Source organism: Leucopleurus acutus (genome assembly GCF_964270905.1).
Source record: "Leucopleurus acutus genome assembly, chromosome: 7".
Classification (NCBI taxonomy): Eukaryota; Metazoa; Chordata; class Mammalia; order Artiodactyla; family Delphinidae; genus Leucopleurus; species Leucopleurus acutus.
In genome coordinates, this window is record NC_139150.1 from 87,945,214 (window position 1) to 87,968,751 (window position 23,538).

Below are 23,538 nucleotides of genomic sequence, written 5' to 3' on the forward strand. Positions count from 1 at the left end.
AAGTATCATTCACACATGGAAATAAATGAAGACCGCCTACATGGGAGCAATTTGCTATGAGGAGGGAGGCAATTCTTGTCTGGGTGAGGACAAGCTTTATAATGAGAAAACAGAGAAGTTTCCATAAACCCTGATTAGAGGCTGTTATGAGGAAACTGGAAGAGGAATAACTAGAAATGGAATATCCTTTGTGATTGGTTCGGGGAGAATAGTTGGATTTCTCTGGTTTGTCCTGGAAGTAGAAGCAAAAATAAGTTGTTAGTTATTCAGGAAGTCCTGACTGTTCTGAGGTGGTTGCTGCAGAATTTTCTTTTGGGGGTCAGCGTTCTATGGTCATATAAAGTCTAGCCATTGTCCGTTTGTTTACTCAGTCTATCACAAGAAATCTAAGTTATTCTAACATGTGGGTTTTACAGTTGCCCTTGGGTCACAGCTCTTGAAGACTGCAGAGGGTGGAAAAACCTGCTGCTTCATGACCATCTGTGACTGGAGGCTGTGTGGCTGGTGCTGCTCCAAAGGGTGGCGTCTCCTTTGTTTCTTGGAATGTTATACAAACACAGTGGAAGGAAAAATGGACTCCTTTTTTAGCAAGTATGCTCAAACCCTAAAATTAAATCAAGGAATATCTAAATTCAGGAGAAACCCATTTAAACAAGAGAGTGGATTATTGCTCCAACTCATGAAATCTACTTATACATTATCTGTTAAATAATAGCATTACAGAGGTGTTATTACTAACCATTGTGTTCCTTTTCTTCTATTCCCATTTCTTTGCAAAGTAACTTAGATGAGTGTTAATTATTAAAATGGTCGCATTTTAGCCAAGTAACCAAGCCTTAGCTCTGCCTTTGATAAAATGCGTTGGTAGAACTTAACTCTTCCTATTTAAAATGCAGTATCTGCAAAAGTATATTTTTGTGTGCATTTGTCTAGATTTCTTTTGCTCAATAATGAAACAGGATATAAATTCTTTACCCCATCTCTGTAAGTTTTAAACCAAGGGGGAATGAACAAATCTTGTGTTGTGGTATTCAAGACCCTGAGGCCACTTAACACCTCTCCCCAATATAACAACCCCCTCCAATTTGTTTAACTTCAGTGAGCCACGATTTACTCTTAGAAACATTGTCCAGTCCATTTGTAAAGTGGTTTATTACCATTTATAACTTTATAGAAAAGTATGTTTATGATTCCACTTAAGAAATAATTTATTTTTCTAAGCTACTGTAACCTTGCTTTTCCTATAGGGTTAAACAGTCAGCCAATTTTTTAAGTTAGTAAATCAATCTACAAGAATTAATTAAACTCTTACTTTGTGCTCATTGACTGCTCCCTGTGAGTTTGTGCATTTACTTAGACACATTCTACATGTAACTTTCCTGGCAACTTTTCTGAAGCTCAGCCTTTCCATTTTAAAATCTGAAATTAACTGCGGTAATCTTGATTTTACAGCATATGAGCACAGCCATGATCAATATATTTAAATGAGATTATGGCAAAGCGTATTGGTGCAGTAGGTAACATAGGAGCTGAACTTGAGGGATTTTTTTCCCACCCCTAAGACTATAAGAGGATCTCTTCCTAAAATCTGAAAAAGTCTTTTCATGAAACAAGGCATATTAGTTTCTTATGGCTGCTGTAACAAATTCTCACAAACTTGGTGGCTTCAAACAAAAGAATTTATTCTCTCACAGTTATGGAGATCAGAAGTCCAAAATCAGCATCACTTGGGCCGAAAACCAGGGGTTGGTAGGGCTGTACTCCCTCCAGAGGCTCTAGGAGAGAACCTGTTCCTCTCCTCTTCCAGCTTCTGGGGCCTCCAGGCACTCCTTGATTTGTGGCTGCATCACTCTCATCTCTGCCTCTGTGGTCACATTGCCTTCTCCTCTTCAGTCTGTGTCAAATTTCCCCGCACCTCACTCTTACCAGAACACTTGGGCATTTAGACCTGCCCAGATAATGCAGGGTAATCTCTCCATCTCACAATTCTTAATCATATTTACAAAATCTTTACAACATAGGGTAACATTTACAGGTTCTAAGAATTAAGACCTGATATGTTTGGGGACCATTATTTAGCCTACTGCACATGGTATAAGTAAGAGCCAGCTTCTTGACTGTGTTTCAAACTTGTGTTTAACATATCTTTAGGCTGGCTTCACTAGTACAGCTAGGCCCTCTATATGACCTTCCCGCTCTGTAACTTCTTTACTCATGTGCCTGATTATAGACAACAGCTCCTGCCCTGACTCTCCTGCTAGTGCAATGTTTGACAGTATTTTAGGTTCCAGGACTCCCACGCAGCAGCTTTTATTACCTCCCCTTTCCTCCTTACTCTGTCCACAACCACCTATTCCATGGTCTCTGCATATAAAAGCATTGCTCACCCGCTCCTGCCCTGAGATATTTCTGGTTTAGGCTTTGAGCATCTCCCTATTGCAATCATCCCCGTTAATAAAGTCTTTCTTTGCATAAAGTCTTTACTTGCATAAAGTCTTTCCCCTGACACCTGTATCATTATGCGAAGTGGTCAAGACATTTGTGCTGTTAATAGAACTTGCATACATATTCATGAGAGGGGAGGGTATGGGGAGAGCAGTGTTCCACAGGAAAGGGTCTCCACCTGTGAGTACCTGGTACTCCTGGTAATTAAAGCATGATTAGAAAAGGCTCCTGCCATGATAATGATGATTCTCATATCTAAATAACACAGGTGCCAGGCAATGTTCTGAGCTTTTTATATGTGCTCCTTCATTTACTGTTCCCAACAACCCTATGACAGTGGTTCTCCAACTTGAGGGTGCATCAGAATCACCTCAGGGTCAGATTGCTGACCTCTATCCCCCGAGTGTCGGAATCAGTGGGTCTGGGAGGGGGTTCCAGGGTTTGCTTTTCTAACAAGTTCCCAAGTGATACAGATGCTACCAGTGGGGACCCACTTGGAGAACCACTGCCCGAGGAGATGGGTGCTATTGTATGCCCCATTTTACAGAGGAAGATGGTCACAGCAGTGAGGTATACAAAATCAAGGTGCCAGATTCCTCACTAAAGTGAAGAAATAAATGTGCTTCAGGCCAGCAGAGCTTAGAAAAGGAAACTGAGCTTTGGAGACTTTGCCTTTGTCCCTCACCCCCAGCCCCCATCAATCACTTGGCAAACTGGACTCTGGGGTACCAGAATGAAACATGAGCACTGAGGACATGGTGAGGTAGGGAACCAAAGCTCCCCAGGGCCAGGCTCTGGACTTCAGTGCCAACGCTGGCTTATCTGGTGTCACGTGAAAGGGGGAAAAGACAGGTGAGCCACACAGAAGGCATGCTGCCTGCCCTGGGCTGGGCCTCTTCCCACCCCATCGGCCTCCAGGAGGGTGTTTTGCCTTGTGCTTCCTGGGTGTTTCCTTGTTTGATCATTTCTCAGAGACAAAAGTTCTACATCTTACCTATGATCAAGTCATTGTCAGATTTTTAAGCCTACTTCTGATGACAATGCTTCAGCGATTCATGATTTTGAGAAGCTCAGGTATTAAAAAAGTGAGGTTCATTCATTCACCAATTCTAAAAACACACACATGGAATATTCCTTTTAAAAACATTGAGGCCACAAAAAGGAAATGGAACCATACAATTAAGTATCGCCAGTTCCCTGTATGATCACCTCAAAAACCAAAACCAGGGAAATTTTTCGATAAAAGCTTTGGTGATTTTACTGAGTTACTGACTCCACTCTGGTGATTTACATATGCTTTTTTCTTGTGTCCTGAGTGTCCACCCCTCCCCCCGTGCCCCCTCCAAAAAAAAACCCCAGTGATTGCTACCTCTCTCTCTTGGTTTCATTGTTATCAAATCAGTCCTGTAACTGTGGTCTCAATCACATCTAAACTTCATCCTTATATCCATAGGATCCACTGAGGAACCCAGCTTCCACTTTTGAGAACTAACCCACTCCTATGAACATGGAATCTGATCTTTCTTGGAGATCGTTGCTGACATGGCCAGATAAAATAGCACCTAAGAGTTCCGTATAGAACACACAGTTCTGGTTGAAGGAAGCAACAACTGCTTCTTTTAAATGCATTTTTTTATTAACAGCATCCCCTGCTCAGATGGTGTTCTCCCACTATAGGAGGAGAAATCAGGCAGATGGCAGAATGCACAGGTACCCCCAGTCTTGTAGCCCCACCACACGTTGAATTAGTAAGCTTGCAGTCTGGTTGTTCTGCCTGAGTGTTTCCTTCCCATCATGCCAGGTTTCTTGTCCAGAGGACAAGGATCACACAAGGTGGCCATTCCAAGGCTAATTTGCATCTACACTGTGGATATGGCATGTGTGTTTTCTAAATGCACCCACCCCCATGGGCTTCCCTGGTGGCACAGTGGTTAAGAATCCGCCTGCCGATGCAGGGGACACGGGTTCGAGCCCTGGTCTGGGAAGATCCCACATGCCGCGGAGCAGCTAAGCCCATGAGTCACAACTACTGAGCCTGCACTCTAGAGCCACAACTACTGAGCCCACGTGCCACAACTACTGAAGCCCTAGCACCAAGAGCCCATGCTCCACAACAAGAGAAGCCACCGCGATGAGAATAGCCCCTGCTCGCCGCAACTAGAGAAAACCCACGCTCAGCAACGAAGACCCAACGCAGCCAAAAATAAATAAATAAAATTTAAACGCACCCACCCCTCTGCATAGCATCCTACCCCTAACACACATTTTCCCAGTTTCTAAATTTCCATGGGCGGGAATTCCCTGTAATTTAACATACCAAATAAGCCTAATTAGTTTAATATTACTCTCTGAGATGGAGAGAAAACAAATATTTTGAGGTATTCCAGGGACCCTTTGGAAAACCTCAAAGTTAGCTAGAGGTGAAACAAATTTCGTTTAGAATTTGATCTTTGGGAAGGTTGTCAAAAATATCAAAAAATGTTCAAAACACCCGGTCAAATGGGATCATAGGTCACTGTGAGACAATATGCATTCACTTAACCAAAGTGACAATAAAAGATCTTAAATGTGGTAATACATCACTTAAATGCAAAGAAACTCATGCAATCTATTACCAAAAGCAGTTCAATATTTTAAGAAAACTTTGTCCTTTTAGAGAGGAAATTAAATTCAGCTATTGTACCACTTTACCTTTAAAATTCATTTTCTTAATTAATTCAATCTTATCTTAGTGAATCCTGACCATGCACAAAAACTTTCTCAGTGTTCCTTTATCCACAAACCTTCCAAAACTTTCAGTATCCATATTATTCTGTCCATATTTTCTTTTCCAGTCAGAAACAACCAGCTCTAGGACAAAATTACCTTCTTTCCCTTAATAAAAAGTATTTCCAATCTTCACACCTTTTTTTTTCCCGATAAAAAAACCTCTTACTTTCCTTGTATACTCAAATATTTCCCTTATTATTTTAGTAGCTTTAGTTACATATATTATACTTCTTAACCTTAAAACCTAATTTATAGCAAAAACCTAGAAGCAAGTAATTGTAAACTGTCATACCAACATTTTCTGATTGGCACTTACAAATATATTTTATAACCTTTAGAAACATACACCTTCTCATAGATTTTCTTTCATCAATATAGTACAAGACATATGTCTAATAAACACAAACATCTTTAGTTTCTCATAAGAAGACAAAATTATGTTTAGCAATTAATATTCCAGTATTTTAATTGGAAATGATCTAACTATTCAATGAATTCCCATTATTTAAGTTAATTTAGCATAACTTTAAAGTTTCAAGTTATCAAAATCTGGAGAGACTTTTAATTTAATTTAATTTAATTTTACTTTATTTTATTAACATCTTTACTGGAGTATAATTGCTTTACAATGTTGTGTTAGTTTCTGCTGTGTAACAAAGTGAATCATTTATGTTTATACATATATCTCCATATCCCCTTCCTTTTGCACCTCCCTCCCACCCTCCCTATCCCACCCCTCTAGGTGGTCACAAAGCACCGAGCTGATCTCCCTGTGCTATGCAGCTGCTTCCTGCTAGCTAGCTATTTTACATTTGGTAGTATATATATGTCAATGCTACTCTCTCACTTTGTCCCAGTTTACCCTTCCCCCTCCCCATGTCTTCAAGTCCATTCTCTACGTCTGTGTTTTTATTCCCGTCCTGCCCCTAGGTTCATCAGAACTTTCCTTTTTTTAGATTCCATATATATGTGTTAGCATGCAGTATTTGTTTTTCTCTTTCTGACTTACTTCACTCTGTATGACAGACTCTAGTTTCAACCACCTCACTACAAATAACTCAACTTTGTTTCTTTTTATGGCTGAGTAATATTACATTTTATATATGTATATATTTGCCACATATTCTTTATCCATTCGTCTGTTGATGGACACTTAGGTTGCTTCCATGTCCTGGCTATTGTAAATAGTGCTGCAGTGAACATTGGGGTACATGTCTCTTTTTGAATTATGGTTTTCTCAGGGTATATGCCCAGTAGTGGCATTGCTGGGTCATATTGTAGTTCTATTTTTAGTTTTTTAAGGACCTTCCATACTGTTCTCCATAGTGGCTGTATCAATTTACATTCCCACCAACAGTGCAAGAGGGTTCCCTTTTCTCCACACCCTCTCCAGCATTTATTGTTTGTAGATTTTTTGATAATGCCCATTCTGCCTGGTGTGAGGTGATACCTCATTGTGGTTTTGATTTGCATTTCTCTAATGATTAGTGATGTTGAGCATCCTTTCATGTGTTTGTTGGCAGTCTGTATATCTTCTTTGGAGAAATGTCTATTTAGGTCTTCTGCCCGTTTTTGGATTGGGTTGTTTATTTTTTTGTTATTGAGCTGCATGAGCTGCTTGTATATTTTGGAGATTAATCCTTTGTCAGTTGCTTCATTTGCAAATATTTTCTCCCATTCTGAGGGTTGTCTTTTTGTCTCGTTTATGGTTTCCTTTGCTGTGCAAAAGCTTTGAAGTTTCATTAGGTCCCATCTGTTTATTTTTGTTTTTATTTCCATTTTTGAGAGACTATTTTAGATAGACATCCCCGAAACACCATTATTCCTAAAGTTTACGTAAAAGCTCTTATCTTATTTACCTCTACTTTATTTACTTAAAATTTCATCATATCATTATTTTTTGTTGACAAACTTTGTAACAGGAATAAGGTCTTTCTTATTTTATTTCTAGTAAATCTAGGTACAATAAAAGTATTTAATGTTGATGACTCTAAATATATGTCTGTATTAACTAAACCAACAAGCTTAAACTAACTTTAATACTCTGGTATTAATTCAATACTAAATATTTCCCAGCTCACATGAACCTGAAATTCATTCTGGCCAGTTTCTTTTCTATTTCTGAGTATCTAAATAAGCACTTAATTTCCTTTAAGACAATTAAATAGAACTATTTTATAAATTAATTCTGGCAATACCACACACCTACAACACATATATTCAGATATGCACAAACACACAGACACATAGACCTCATAGTTCCCATTCCAAAATCTCAGCCATGAAACAGGTACAATAATAAAAACACATCAGTTACAAAAGAGGTTGGATTCAAGTTGGGTCTCTGTCAGATGAACAAGTCAAGGTCACTTGTCTAGATGGCTAATATTTATGGACAAGACACTTAAGATTTCTATTTGTCCGTGACAAGTCAAGTTCCAAATTACCTACCCACTTTCCTGAAATTTGCATTTTAAAAAGATGGCAGGGATAAGGCTTCCTGGAAAAGATCAGGTAGAGCATTCACATCTCAAAGGCATAGGAGGAGAAAGGCAAGTTCCTCCTCTCTTGACTTTGTTCCCTTAAGGCTAGAATTTTTTTTTCAATACTTACAAGCCTTTTGAGATAAATAGGGGAGGTTTGGGGAGTGGTAAAAGGATTGGTGGGCTTTGAATTATTTCTGGAGCCACACCTCTAATCCTATAAAGACCAGACTTGTAAACAAGAACAGTTGGTTTTTCCTCAAAGAATAGGGTGGCCACCTCAATGATATCAAAGGACTGACATACAAATTTATCTATGTTGGAATGTTTTACTTTCCCTCATTTTGTTTAGGGGAGAAGCCTCCCCTTCAAAGAAAATTCCTCTCAGGCTCTGAATATCAGCCATAGTCAGTTTAGTCAGAGTAGTGGTCTCTCATCTTGATAATCCATTTATAAACAGTTTTGAGGATTCTCCCTGGGTTTAAGAAATTTTTAAACGATGGCCCTCAGTTCAGCCTTTGCTCTGAAGAGGCTTGCCTACAGCCTCAGGTAGTTCCATTTCTAAATGTACCCCTTTTATAGTGTGTTACTAGAATGAGTACTGAAATAAAGAGGGATAGATGGGAGGAGTAGCTAAAGTTTTAGGTACCTTTTATATCATTAATCTTTCATTAGCCTTCTACAACCAATCTTTCAATGAGGCTGTTTTAGAATTTTGAAGCCTTTTGGGGCTTCTGTGTACCAATTCAAATAAGGTGCAATAGTTTAAAATGAGAGCTCTCTAAAATTTTGCTCTTCTAAATGGTAATTTAGAAGTTTCTACAATTCAGAGGATCCAAGCAGCTAACCCTACAAATATTTTCTCCTGCTAATCTAACTTTAGAAAGTCGAAAAACTCTTACCACTGTTGTTTCCAGTAGACCCTGTAGGCACAGATCCAGAAGACTGCTGGCCTTAGTTGCATGTTTAGATTTCAGTTTGGGAGTGCCAAAAGAGCCCCATTTCAGGGCTCAATTTCTTTTAGTTCTCAGTTAAGTACATGCAAGTATACATAAACCAAACCGAGCTGGTACTCCCATAGGTGGCTGTCCATCTGGGAGCCGTTTGGCCTTTGAGGCACAATTTCCCATTATTAACATGGAACACTAATTCAGATATGAGATATGATCTGAACAGCTTCCTGAGGACAGCATGGCAGATGGAATGTGTGCTGCTTCTGAGTCTAGCTCCCCAAGGAGTTACGTTTGGGTTGGTTTGACTCTCTTACATGTCTTGGTTTCTTCATGGGACAGTCTAAAATCACGTTGGGTGCTCACGAGAGCTAGGTACCAGCCTCTGTAGCACCCCCACTGGATGAGCAGTATTTACTTAATGATTATAGTGGGTTTCCCTTATTCTTCAGAGCTACATAATTCAGTCTCTCATTTCACTAGCAAAAGCTTTGTTCAGACCATATATCAACTCATTTAAGAAAAAATTTAAGGGACTTTCCTGGTGGTACAGTGGTTAAGAATCTGCCTGCCAATGCAGCGGACACGGGTTTGAACCCTGGTCTGAGAAGATCCCACATGCTGGGGAGCAACTAAGCCCATGTGACACAACTACTGAGCCTGCGTGCCGCGACTAATGAAGCCTGCACACTTAGAGCCTGTGGTCCGCAACAAGAGAAGCCACTGCAATGAGAAGCCCACGCACTGCAACCAAGAGTAGCCCCCACTTGCCGCAACTAGAGAAAGCCCGTGTGCAGAAATGAAGACCCAACGCAGCCAAAAATAAATAAAATAAAATAATAATTAAAAAATTGAACTGTAGGGAAAATAAACTTTTTAAAAAGTTTAAGCCAAATTGAACAAAAACCCAGCCACCTATGTTTCCCTGGGCCTCTTACCCAGACCCCCTAGATCCTGCCTAGGAAATGCACTGGTGCCCAAGTCTTAAGTGAAACAGCTTGAATAAAATTTTCAGGATCATCACTTGAACAATGAGATCTGGATATCAGGAGAACTCACCAGAACACCTGAGGAGTTCCAAGCAGCCAGTGGGGTTCAGTGGGCCAATACTTGGTACAGAGCACAGGTTCTGGGTAGACTCCAGGTGTCCTTTGGTAGGTGTGTCTTTCATATCCTGCCAGCTGCATCATGCATGTCAATGAAAAATTACTTAGTTGATCTAAGAAAGATGGAAAATTTTGCTTGAGCTAAATTGAGGATTATAACCTGGGAACAACTTCTCAGAAAGCTCTGAGAACTGTTCCACCTGTTAGAAGTCAAAACACAGTTATATAAACTTTTTGAGACAGAGGGCTGTATGACATATTATTGACAATTTACAAAATCCAGATCTGCAAGAACAAAGTGATGGGCCATCATGATCCCTTACAAGATCAGGAAGGAATGTTATCATTTAAGGAGCTGGCTTGTTGGTACTCGGAGAATGTTGTTCTTTGCGGTTAAGCAGGTATTTCTGCCAGAGGGGGAGGTTTGGTTGATGCATAATGCAGATACACAATGCACAGTAGAAGGGAGAGAGAAAGCCAAAGGGCAGAGAAAATTTTCCATGTTTAAATTTTTCTTGCCTTGCCATAAAATATGGATTTTATTTTACAATGGAAAAGTGCTAAATTCAATAACTTGAGATGTTTGTTTTTTTTAATTAGCAGAAATCTTTTGATGTTCAACTACCTGATTTGTTTTTGAAAAACGCCTATATATCCTGGTTCCTCCCTTACTTCTTTGGAATAGTCCTCAGAGCTATATGAGAGGCTATTTCCTGGGCTTAACTCCTCAGTGTATCTGTCAAATAAAACATAATTCTCCACTTTTAGGTTGTACATTTTTTAAGTCAACACCTATAAACAATTAAATCAAGTTTCAGGGCTTTAGATAAACCAGAAGGAAAAAAAAAAAAGAAGAAAAAAACCCACTTCAGATAATCCTTCAGCATCATCCCACCCACCCATCAGTTCTGGACATTACCTGTCAGCTGTAAGATTAACCCTGTAAATGCTAAACTTGTTGCTGGAGACTTGAGTAAATTTACAATGAGAGGAAAAATAATTTTAAAAATGACTTTATGATTTATGCTATGAGAGAAAACTTATGTAAAATATTCTATGTTTAAGTTCATAATTTCAGAAATAATTTTCTGATTAGGAAAGCCAAAAAAAACCCAAAAAAGCAAAACCCTAAGATGTTATATAACTTTCTTTTTGCTGCTGGTGGGTGGATTGAAATGTAAAGTCTTTGAGTATTAAAAAAAAAGATAGGTTTCTATAAGTGAAGACATTTACTTTATTTTTAATTTTTTGACTAGAGTTTTATTTATTTTTATTTCATTTTTATAATTTTATTTTTTATTGGCATATAGTAAATTAGAATGTTGTGTCAGTTTCTGCTGTACAACAAAGTGAATCAGGTGTATGTATACATATATCCCCTCCCTCTTGGATTTTCTTCCCACCCCCACCCATCCCACCCATCTAGGTCATCACAGAGCACCTAGCTGAGCTTCCTGTGCTTTATAGCAGGTTCCCACTAGCTATATAGTTTACACATAGTAGTATATATATATCAATCCTAATCTCACAATTCGCCCCACCCTCCCCTTCCCCCACTGTATCCACGTGTCCATTCTCTACATCTGCGTCTCTATTCCTGCCCTGGAAATAGGTTCTTCAGTACCATTTTTCTAGATTCCACATATATGTGTTAATACATGATATTTGTTGTTTCTTTCTGACATATTTTACTCTGCATGACAGACTCTAGGTCCATCCACAAGTCTACAAATGACCCATTTTTGTTCCTTTTTGTGGCTGAGTAATATTCTATTGTATATATGTACCACATTTCTTTACACTTTTGTCTGTCAATGGACATTTAAGTTATTTCCATGACCTGGCTATTGTAAATAGTGCTGCAATGAATACTGGGTTACATGTGTCTTTTTGAATTATGGTTTTCTCAGGGTATATGCCCAGTAGTGGGATGGCTGGGTCGTATGGTAGTTCTATTTTTAGTTTTTTAAGGAACCTCCATACTGTTCTCCATACTGGCTGTATCAATTTACATTCCCAACAACAATGTAAGAGGGTTCCCTTTTCTCCACACCCTCTCCAGCCTTTATTGTTTGTAGATTTTTGATGATGGCCATTCTGACCCGTGTGAGGTGATACCTCATTGTAATTTTGATTTGCATTTCTCTAATAATTAGTGATGTTGAGCATATTTTCATGTGCCTCTTGCCCATCTGTATGTCTTCTTTGGAGAAATGCCCATTTTTTGAATGGGTTGTTTGTTTTTTTGAAATTGAGCTGCTGTTTATGTATTTTGGAGATTAATCCCTTGAGGCTTTCTTCATTTGCAAATATTTTCTCCCATTCTGAGGGTTGTCTTTTCGTTTTGCTTATGGTTTCCTTTGCTGTGCAAAAGATTTTAAGTTTAATTAGGTCCCATTTGTTTATTTTTGTTTTTATTTTCTCCTCTAGGAGGTGGGTCAAAAAAGATCTTGCTGCAATTTATGTCGGAGAGTGTTCTGCCTATGTTTTCCTCTAAGAGTTTTATAGTGTCTCGCCTTACCTTTAGGTCTTTCATCCATTTTGAGTTTATTTTTATGTATGGTGTTAGTTAGCATTCTAATGTCATTCTTTTACATGTAGCTGTCCAGTTTTCCCAGCACAATTTATTGAAGAGGCTGTCTTTTCTCCATTGTATATCCTTGCCTTCTTTGTCATAGATTAGGTGACCATAGGTGCATGGGTAAATCTCTGAGCTTTCTATCCTGTACCATTGATCTGTATTTCTGGTTTTGTGCCAGTACCATACTGTCTTGATTACTGTAGCTTTGTAGTATAGTTTGAAGTTGGGGAGCCTGATTCCTACAGCTCCATTTTTCTTTCTTAAGATTGCTTTGGCTATTCAGGGTCTTTTGTGTTTCCATACAAATTGTAAATTTTTTTGTTCTAATTCTGTGAAGAATGCCATTGGTAATTTGACAGGGATTGCATTGAATCTGTAGATTGCTTTGGGTAGTATAGTCATTTTCACAATATTGATTCTCCAGTCCAAGAACATGGTATGTTTCTCCATCTCTTTGTGTCATCTTTGATTTCTTTCATCAGTGTTTTATAGTTTTCTGAGCGCAGAAATTTTCCCTCTTAGGTAGGATTATTCCTAGATATTTTATTCTTTTTGTTGTGATGGTAAATGGGATTGTTTCCTTAATTTCCCTTTGTGATGTTTCATTGTTAGTGTATACAAATGCAAGTGATTTCTGTACATTAATTTTGCATCCTACAACTTTACCAAATTCATTGACTAGCTCTAGTAGTTTTCTGGTGGCATCTTTAGGATTTTCTGTGTATAGTATCATGTCATCTGCAAACAGTGACAGTTTTACTTCTTTTCCAATTTAGATTCATTTATTTCTTTTTCCTCTCTGATTGCTGTGGCTAGGACTTCCAAAACTGTTGAATAAGAGTGGCAAGAGAGGACATCCTTGTATTGTTTCTGATCTTAGTGGAAATGCTTTCAGTTTTTCACCATTGAGAATGATCTTTGCTGTGGATTTGTTGTATATGGCCTTTATAATGTTGAGATAGGATCCCTCTATGACCATTTTTTGGAGAGTTTTTGTTGTGAATGGATGTTGAATTTTGTCAAAAACTTTATCTGCATCTACTGAGATGATCATATGGTTTTTATTCTTTAACTTGTTAATATGGTGTATCACATTGTTTGATTTTTATATATTGAAGAATCCCTGCATTCCTGGGATAAATCTCACTTGGTCATGGGTCATGATCCTTTTAATGTTTTGTTGGATTCTCTTTGCTAGTATTTTGTTGAGGATTTTTGTGTCTATGTTCATCAGTGATACTGGTCTGTAATTTTCTTTTTTGTGATATCTTTGTCTGGTTTTGGTATCTGGGTGAAGGTGGACTCATGGAACATATTTGGGAGTGTTTCTCCCTCTGCAATTTTTTGGAAGAGTTTGTGAAGGATAGGTGTTAGCTCTTCACTAAATGTTTGATAGAATTCACCTGTGAAGCCATCTGGTCCTGGACTTTTGTTTGTTGGAAGATTGTTTTTTTGAATCAGATTTCTGCCTTAAGTGACCCACTCCCTAGTCTTTTATTTAATTATTAATTTTATCAATTTTATTTATTTATTTTGGTTGTGCTGGGTCTTAGGAGCAGCTCACTGGCTCCTTAGAGTTGTGACACTTGTGCTCCTTAGTTGTGACATGTGTTTGCCTTAGTTGTAGCTGGAGGGCCCTTTAGTTGCAGCCTGTGGGTTCCTTTGTTGTGGCATGCGAACTCTTTAGTTGCAGCATGCATGTGTGATCTAGTTCCCTGACCAGGGATTGCTAGGGCCCGAGTGAGTGGAGGAAATGCTACCATGTCCCCCCCAATCTATGGTCCCCAAGGGTTCATCCCCATTCGCCTCTACTCTTCCTCCCCCACTCTCTCCCACACCCCCAGGACCTACACGGCCAGAGGGGTCCTTGGAGGGCAGAGGACCAGGCCCAGGACCCCAGCACGATCCCCAGGACTGAATGGGTGAAGGAAACACTAGCCACATTCCCCTCCAATCCTCCGAACCCCCGAGGGTCTCTCCCCATTCCAGTTGATCCCCTCACAGTTAGTGGGCCTCTCCAGGTGTGGGAACATCTCCCCTCCCCACAGCCACCCCTCAGGGGCCCTAGTCCCATCCCACCTCCACTTTTCCTCCCCCCTCACTCCCCCCCCCACATCCTACCTGGTGCCTCAGGGGTTCCTCCCATCCCCTTGGGTGTTGAGGTCCCCCAGTGGCATCTGGTGGATGCCCTAGTTGTGAGGAGACGCAAACTCCTCGTCCTCCTACTCTGCCATCTTGACTCTGCCCATGACATTTGCCTCAATTTTTACCTATTAGTGCCTTTGAAAAAAGTGAAACAATATGAAATAATAGGTAATCTCTAAGTAGACACTTTGGGAATTTTAAAAAGCAATTTAATTATTAATGAGTTCTTGTAAAATCAGACCTGTGGTAAAGGCTGTTAATTTTCTGGCTTCTGTGCATATTTTTGAATGGGTCAACTTGGACTCTAAGAATAACAAGATTAACAGGATTTAGAAAAGCCTGGCTTGTCACTTGGACTTAGAACACTGTTACTGGCTGTGCAGGGCCAAAGCCAGAGTTTTTTTCCTGGAATTCTGCCTCATTGATTTTAATTGCCTGAACCTGACTCTAAGCTGAAACCTGATACTATCTGCTATGTGCTATTTCAGCCACAGCACAAAGTCTGGTGGACTAAAGCAGACAAAACTCAGACCGTGTTATCACTGTAGCTTCAGGACATGCCTCTGTGGGGCCACAGACTCTGAAAACATCATGGACGCTGGCTGGGCTGCCTGGGTCACACACAAATGTCCACATGACAGAGCTTGTTCTCTAATGGACCATCTGAAATCAAGCTGTATTACCAACACACAAAATAATTGCATTCCTAACCTGTGATTTTTGCCTCAAACTACAAGTCTGGGGAAGACTGTGAATTCTCTGCCCACTCCTGGCTGAGTGGACTCTTGACCTCCTCTCAGAGGTGACTCACTGTTGTTGATGATTATATTTGCCTTTCTGGATTAGTTGCAGTTTGCAGCAAGAGACTGATAAACTGACCCAACTTTCCTTGTCCTTCTCCTGGTATACATACTTAGTAAAGCAAGTTGATCATCAAGTGCAGCTACCCCCAAAAGGGATTAATTTTTTCTAGGTGCAGGTCATGAAAACCTACTTATAAATTTTTTAAAATTCAAGATTTTCTCTTGACTCTTTCGTGAACATAACATGTCTTTCTAGTTAAGCTGTATAAAAGTGTTTTTCGATGAAAATACTTTTATTCCTCTTGCACACAACACTTCCTGGTGAAACGTCTGGATAAGAGCAGGGAATGATTTAAAAAATGTAAAGTTATAATGATTAAAAAGGACACACTGATTTTGCAACAGTGATAGAGAAAACAAAAGCCCAGTAGTATCTGGAAGGCATGGAGGGATTGGGGGGCTCAGGGAGAGGCGCATTAATGATCTTTGGTTTTCAAAACCATTCCAGGAAACCTTCCCCTCATCCAGAAGGAAAACTCCTCCTGTGTGCTTTCCAAGCTGCTGAGAAAGTTCTGAATTCAGAACAACTACTGAAACTTGATCACTCACAGCAGTGCTGGCAATGGGACAGTGTGGGTGGCCTCAAATCCTCACTTTTCATGCAAAACACATATACAAAACTGGAAGCCACTGTCTCCTAGCAGTCCCTCTAAAACCAAGGGTTCACACTAAAATTTTCCACCTGAGCTAGAAATCCCAGGGCTGGGCACCGAGTCAGACTTCTGTTAACCTGTGGGACTTACTGTGTGTTCTGCATGCGGTGCAGTAATAGTTGAACTGTGCCCTAGGGATTGTACTATTTTTACACGTCCCCTGATGGTTTTGACAGTGTCTCAGCTGGAAGGCATTCAGGTAAACTTCAGATTATTGGCCAGGCTTATTCTGTGCTTTAAGTGATGCCTTAGGCCACATAAAAAAGATTCATACAGGGCTTTCCTGGTGGTGCAGTGGTTGAGAGTCTGCCTGCCGCTGCAGGGGACATGGGTTCGTGTCCCAGTCCAGGAAGATCCCACAGGCCATGGAGCGGCTAGGCCCATGAGCCATGGCCGCTGAGCCTGTGTGTCCGGAGCCTGTGCTCTGCAACGGGAGAGGCCACAACAGTGAGAGGCCCGTGTACCGCAAAAAAAAAATTAATTAATTAAAAAGAAAAATTAAAAAAAAAAAGATTACTCTACCCAGCAAGGATCTCATTCAGATTTGATGGAGAAATTAAAACCTTTACAGACAAGCAAAAGCTGAGAGAGTTCAGCACCACCAAACCAGCTTTACAACAAATGCTAAGGAACTTCTCTAGGCAAGAAACACAAGAAAAGGAAAAGACTTACAATAATGAACCCAAAACAATTAAGAAAATGGGAACAGAAACATACATATCATATCGATAATTACCCTAAGTGTAAATGGACTAAATGCTCCCACCAAAAGACACATACTGGCTGAATGGATACAAAAACAAGAACCATATATATACTATTTACAAGAGACCCACTTCAGACCTAGGGACACATACAGACTGAAAGTGAGGGAATGGAAAAAGATATTCCATGCAAATGGAAACCAAAAGAAAGCTGGAGTAGCAATTCTCATAGCACACAAAATAGACTTTAAAATAAAGACTATTACAAGAGACAAAGAAGGACATTACATAATGATTAAGGGATCGATCGAAGAAGAAGATAAAACAATTGTAAATATTTATGAACCCAACATAGGAGCACCTCAATACATAAGGCAAATACTAACAGCCATAAAAGGGGAAATTGACAGTAACATATTCATAGTAGGGGACTTTAAAACCCCACTTTCACCAATGGACAGATCATCCAAAATGAAAATAAATAAAGAAACACAAGCTTTAAATGATACATTAAACAATATGGGCTTAATTGATATTTATATGACATTCCATCCAAAAACAACAGAATACACATTTTTCTCAAGTGCTCATGGAACATTCTCCAGGATAGATCATATTTTGGGTCACAAATCAAGCTTTGATAAATTTAAGAAAATTGAAATTGTATCAAGTATCTTTTCCGACCACAACGCTATGAGATTAGATATCAATCACAGGAAAAGGACTGTGAAAAATACAAACACATGGAGGCTAAAAAATACACTACTTAATAACCAAGTGATCTCTGAAGAAATCAAGGAGGAAATCAAAAAATACCTAGAAACAAATGACAATGGAGACACGACCCAAAACCTATGGGATGTAGGAAAAGCAGTTCTAAGAGGGAAGTTTATAGCAATACAATCCTACGTTAAGAAACAGGAAACATCTAGAATAAACAAGCTAACCTTGCACCTAAAGCAATTAGAGAAAGAAGAATAAAAAAAACCCCGAAAGGTAGCAGAAGGAAAGAAATCATAACGATCAGATCAGAAATAAATGAAAAGGAAATGATAGCAAGATCAATAAAATTAAAAGCTGGTTCTCTGAGAAGATAAACAAAATTGATAAACCATTAGCCAGACTGATCAAGAAAAAAAGGGAGAAGACTCAAATCAATAGAATTAGAAATGAAAAAGGAGAAGTAACAACTGACACTGCAGAAATACAAAAGATCATGAGAGATTACTACAAGCAACTATATGCCAATAAAATGACAACCTGGAAGAAATGGACAAATGCTTAGAAATGCACAACCTGCCAAAACTGAACCAGGAAGAAATAGAATATATGAACAGACTAATCACAAGCACTGAAATTGAGACTGTGATTAAAAATCCTCCAACAAACAAAAGCCCAGGACCAGATGGCTTCACAGGAGAATTCTATCAAACATTTAGAGAAGAGCTAACACCTATCCTTCTCGAACTCTTCCAAAATATAGGAGAGGGAGAAACACTCCCAAACTCATTCTACAAAGCCACCATCACCCTGATACCAAAACCAGACAAACATGTCACAAAGAAAGAAAACTACAAGCCAACATCACTGATGAACATAGATGCAAAAATCCTCAACAAAATACTAGCAAACAGAATCCAACAGCACATTAAAAGGATCATACACCATGATCAAGTGGGGTTTATTCCAGGAATGCAAGGATTCTTCAATATACTCAAATCAATCAACGTGATACACTATATTAACAAATTGAGGAGAAAAACCATATGATCATCTCAATAGATGCAGAGAAAGCTTTCGACAAAATTCAACACCCATTTAGGCTAAAAACCCTGCAGAAAGTAGGCATAGAGGGAACTTTCCTCAACATAATAAAGGCCATATATGACAAGCCTACAGCCAACATCATCCTCAATGGTGAAAAACTGAAAGCATTTCCACTAAGATCAGGAACAAGACAAGGCTGACCACTCTCAACACTCTTATTCAACATAGTTTTGGAAGTTTTAGCCACAGCAATCAGAGAAGAAAAAGAAATAAAAGGAATTCGAATCAGAAAAGAAGAAGTAAAGCTGTCACTGTTTGCAGATGACATGATACTATACATAGAGAATCCCAAAGATGCTACCAAAAAACTACTAGAGCTAATCAATGAATTTGGTAAAGTAGCAGGATACAAAATTAATGCACAGAAATCTCTGGCATTCCTATAAACTAATGTTGAAAAATCTGAAAGAGAAACCAAGGAAACACTCACATTTACCTCTGCAACAAAAAGAATAAAATATCTAGGAATAAATCTACCTAAGGAGACATAAGACCTGTATGCAGAAAACCATAACACACTGATGAAGGAAATTAAAGATGATACAAACAGATGGAGAGATATACCATGTTCTTGGATTGGAAAAATCAACATTATGAAAATGAGTATACTACCCAAAGCAATCTACAGATTCAATGCAATCCCTATCAAACTACCAATGGCATTTTTCACAGAACTAGAACAAAAAATTTCACAATTTGTATGGAAACACAAAAGACCCCGAATAGCCAAAGCAATCTTGCGAATGGAAAACGGAGCTGGAGGAATGAGGCTCCCTGACTTCAGATTATACTACAAAGCTACAGTAATCAAGACAGGATGGTACTGGCACAAAAACAGAAATATAGATCAATGGAACAGGATAGAGATAAACCCACGCACATATGGTCACCTTATCTTTGATAAAGGTGGCAAAAATATGCAGTGGAGAAAAGACAGTCTCTTCAATAAGTGGTGCTGGGAAAGCTGGACAGGTACATTTAAAAGTATGAGATTAGAACACTCCCTAACACCATACACAAAAATAAGCTCAAAATGGATTAAAGACCTAAATGTAAGGCCAGAAACTATCAAACTCTTAGAGGAAAACATAGACAGAACACTCTATGACATAAATCACAGCAAGATCCTTTGTGACCCACCTCCTAGAGAAATGGAAATAAAAACAAAAATAAACAAATGGGACCTAATGAAACTTCAAAGCTTTTGCACAGCAAAGGAAACCACAAACAAGACCAAAAGACAACCCTCAGAATGGGAGAAAATATTTGCAAATGAAGCAACTGACAAATGATTAACCTCCAAAATTTACAAGCAGCTCATGCAGCTCAATAACAAAAAAATAAACAACCCAACCCAAAAATGGGCAGAAGACCTAAATAGACATTTCTCCAAAGAAGATATACAGATTGCCAACAAACACATGAAAGAATGCTGAACATCATTAATCATTAGAGAAATGTAAATCAAAACTGCAATGAGATATCATCTCACACCACTCAGAATGGCCATCATCAAAAAATCTAGAAACAATAAATGCTGGAGAAGGTGTGGAGAAAAGGGAACCCTCTTGCACTGCTGGTGGGAATGTAAATTGATACAGCCACTATTGAAAACAATATGGAGGTTCCTTAAAAAACTACAAATAGAACTACCATATGACCCAGCAATCCCACTACTGGGCATATACTCTGAGAAAACCATAATTCAAAAAGAGTCATGTACCAAAATGTTCATTGCAGGTCTATTTACAATAGCCAGGACATGGAAGCAACCTAAGTGTCCATCATCGAATGAATGGATAAAGAAGATGTGGCCCATATATACAGCCATAAAAAGAAATGAAATTGAGTTATTTGTAGTGAGGTGGATGGACCTAGAGTCTGTCATACAGAGTGAAGTAAGTCAGAAAGAGAAAAACAAATACCGTATGCTAACACATATATATGGAATCTAAGAAAGAAAGAAAAATAAGGTCATGAAGAACCTAGGGGTAAGACAAGAATAAAGACACAGACCTACTAGAGAATGGACTTGGGGCTATGGGGAGGGGGAAGGGTAAACTGTGACAAAGGGAGAGAGTAGCATGGACATATATACAGTACCAAACGTAAAATAGATAGCTAGCGGGAAGCAGCCGCATAGCACAGGGAGATCAGCTCGGTGCTTTGTGACCACCTAGAAGGGTGGGATAGGGAGAGTGGGAGGGAGGGAGATGCAAGACGGAAGAGATATGGGAACATATGTATATGTGTAACTGATTCACTTTGTTATAAAGCAGAAAGTAACACCCCATTGTAAAGCAATTATACTCCAATAAAGATGTTAAGAAAAAAAAAGAATAAACAAGCAAAAACTAACCAATCTGACAGGGACAGCAAACTTAACCAGCACTACATAATTAGATAGCATCATTTGAACAGTGATTAAACAAATAGATTTCAAATCTCATTTCCTTAATTTATTGATGTTTGCCTCATAGTGATGGTAGAAATGATTGTCTGATCTCTTTACAACATTAGTTTCCTTTGGGAAGAAAAAAAGGACATGTAAAGATTATTGGAAACTATTTGTGTTGTATTTTTCTTTTCCACCAAAATGCAAGTCTTGTATTCTTGTTAACAACTGTAGGCTTCTAGAATATCAGAATAACAGCAATATTTTGTGCATAAAAGCAAAAAAATTCTGCCCCAAACTGTTAAATCAGTGTAAAGAATTCTTGGGGCTTCCCTGGTGGTACAGCAGTTAAGATTCTGCACTCCAAATGCAGGGGGCCCGGCTTCAATCCCTGGCCAGGGATCTAGATCCCGCATGCCTTAAGTCAAGATCCCACACACTGCAGGAAAGATCCCGCATGCCGCAGCTAAGACCTCACACAGCCAAATAAATAAATAGACAAAAAAAAAAAAAAGAAAAAATTCTTATACAAAGTAAAATTCTCTAAATTTTTACTCTTTACCCAGTGCACTAGGTTAAACCATAAAAAACTACCAAATTCCATTTTTTGGACCAGAAACAATGGCAAATTCCTATGGTTCAAAGTAATACATCTATAAAAAGTAAAGCTATTAAAAATAAGGCCATTTACTAGACACCTCTATTTTTATACATTCAGCTAAGACAGTCTGCCTAAAGTAGAACTTTGTAGAGAAAATAAACAAAACCAAAGCCTAATCTTGCTGTATACTTTTATATGCAAAAGTGCATTCATATAAAAGTGTTTTATATACACACTTTAATACACACTTCTAATATTCAAAGCAGCAAGTGTTGCATGCAAGGGTTCACATAAAAGTACACAGAATGTTAGTTCATGAAAGAAAATATGTTGTTGTTTCAAGCATATTTTTATTAACAGTGTACCAAACTTAGAAAAGAAATTCCCCTCTCAAGATATATTAGTATGTTCCCATAGTAAACAAATAAGTGTTGTCTAAAAGCACACGTGTCTACTGAAATGAAGTCTGTGGTGTGCCTGTAGGTCTGTCCTCTAGTTTTGCTCTGGCCCCTGACACTGCACTGCATGATTTTGGGTCAGTTAACCTCTCTGGGTCAGATTCCTCCCTGAGAGAGACCCCTGGAGGTGATTTCTAGAACTTCTTGAAGTTCAAAAAGCCTGGATTATCTGTGCATTTATTTCCTTTTGTCAACATGATGGTCTGCTGCCAAGTCAACCACAGAGTTGCCTTTAAGACACAATATACTATCGCTCGTTCCTCTGTCTTAGGAATGTGCACTTAGAACAAAAAAAAAGGAAAGGAAATAAAATGCTTGTGTCTGTCATAGGCTATTTGATCAGAGCAACTCTACTTGCATGGTTGACAGGCTATGATATGCAGGGCTCATCCTTTGGGCTTATAATTTCTATCATTAAAAGAACTGAGGGGATGGGGACTGTTAAAGAAGGAAGAGAAGAGAGAAAAATAATCAGAAAGCCTGTTGGGTCGCAGGGTTCCTGTCCTAGAGAGCTTATTGGGTAACCCTAAATCTCACGTAGACTTCAGCCCCACTCATGAATGTCAATGACAACTGCTCCTATCACATCCACACTTGGGGGCTTTTGTGTCCAGAATGGGCCTTCGGCCCATGGGTCGAGTATGGGTGTCTGCTTCCCTGGGCCTTTTATTCAAAGTTGAAAAAGAAAGTTCTACTTCCCCTCCTACCATTCCTCACACTCTGGGGGCAGAGCTAGGCTCAAAAGGAGACCTTAGAAGTAACCGCCACTCCTGAATATTTCCCCTGAAATTCTTCACTTTGTCATTGTGCCTCAACTTCTGATTAGGGATTTATTTGTTTAACCAGCAGAGTTAATCTGAAGCCAGCACCCACTTCCCCTTTGGTGTGATCAGTGGGCTTCCTCTGAACACCTTACTACAGCTGCGTTGACCTGTGGCACCTAATGGAGCAAGCATTTGTGGGGTCAAGAGATGGATGGGGGCGAGGTTTGCCACACCAAGTGGTCAGGGAATGTGAAGTATCTATGTGAAGAGAAAGAAAGAAACAAGGTTTTTGAAACCCTGACAAAGGTAAACCTGATTTATTCAAACATTTTGACCATTGTCATCCCTGCAGGGTCTGTAGCCCTAGAAAATAACCAGCAACCATGAGAGGATCTGAAACGCATAAAGAAACAAACAAAAAGATTTAGGACCAGTTAGTTTTAGGGTAGATTCTGATAAGGGATGTTATAGTCTCAATTTCTCACGTTCACATCTACCACTTGCAAAGAAGCCACTAGGTGTCAGCAGAGCGCTGTTCTCTAAGATTGTGTCTGAGCCGGTCAAGCTTTGCTCTCTGTTGTCAGCCTAGGACATACTTTATTTTTAAATAAGGGTTTTGCGATATCTTCTCTTGGTACGTTATCCTGCATATGTAATCATTTCAGTATAGTTTCTTCCTTTGTTTTATTACTTGCTTTCTTCCATGAGTAAGCATACAATATAGAAAAACAGAAGGATTTTTGACCAAGCTTCCTTGGGCCTATCTGTCCTCCTGTTGGCTCAGATCTCAGCGT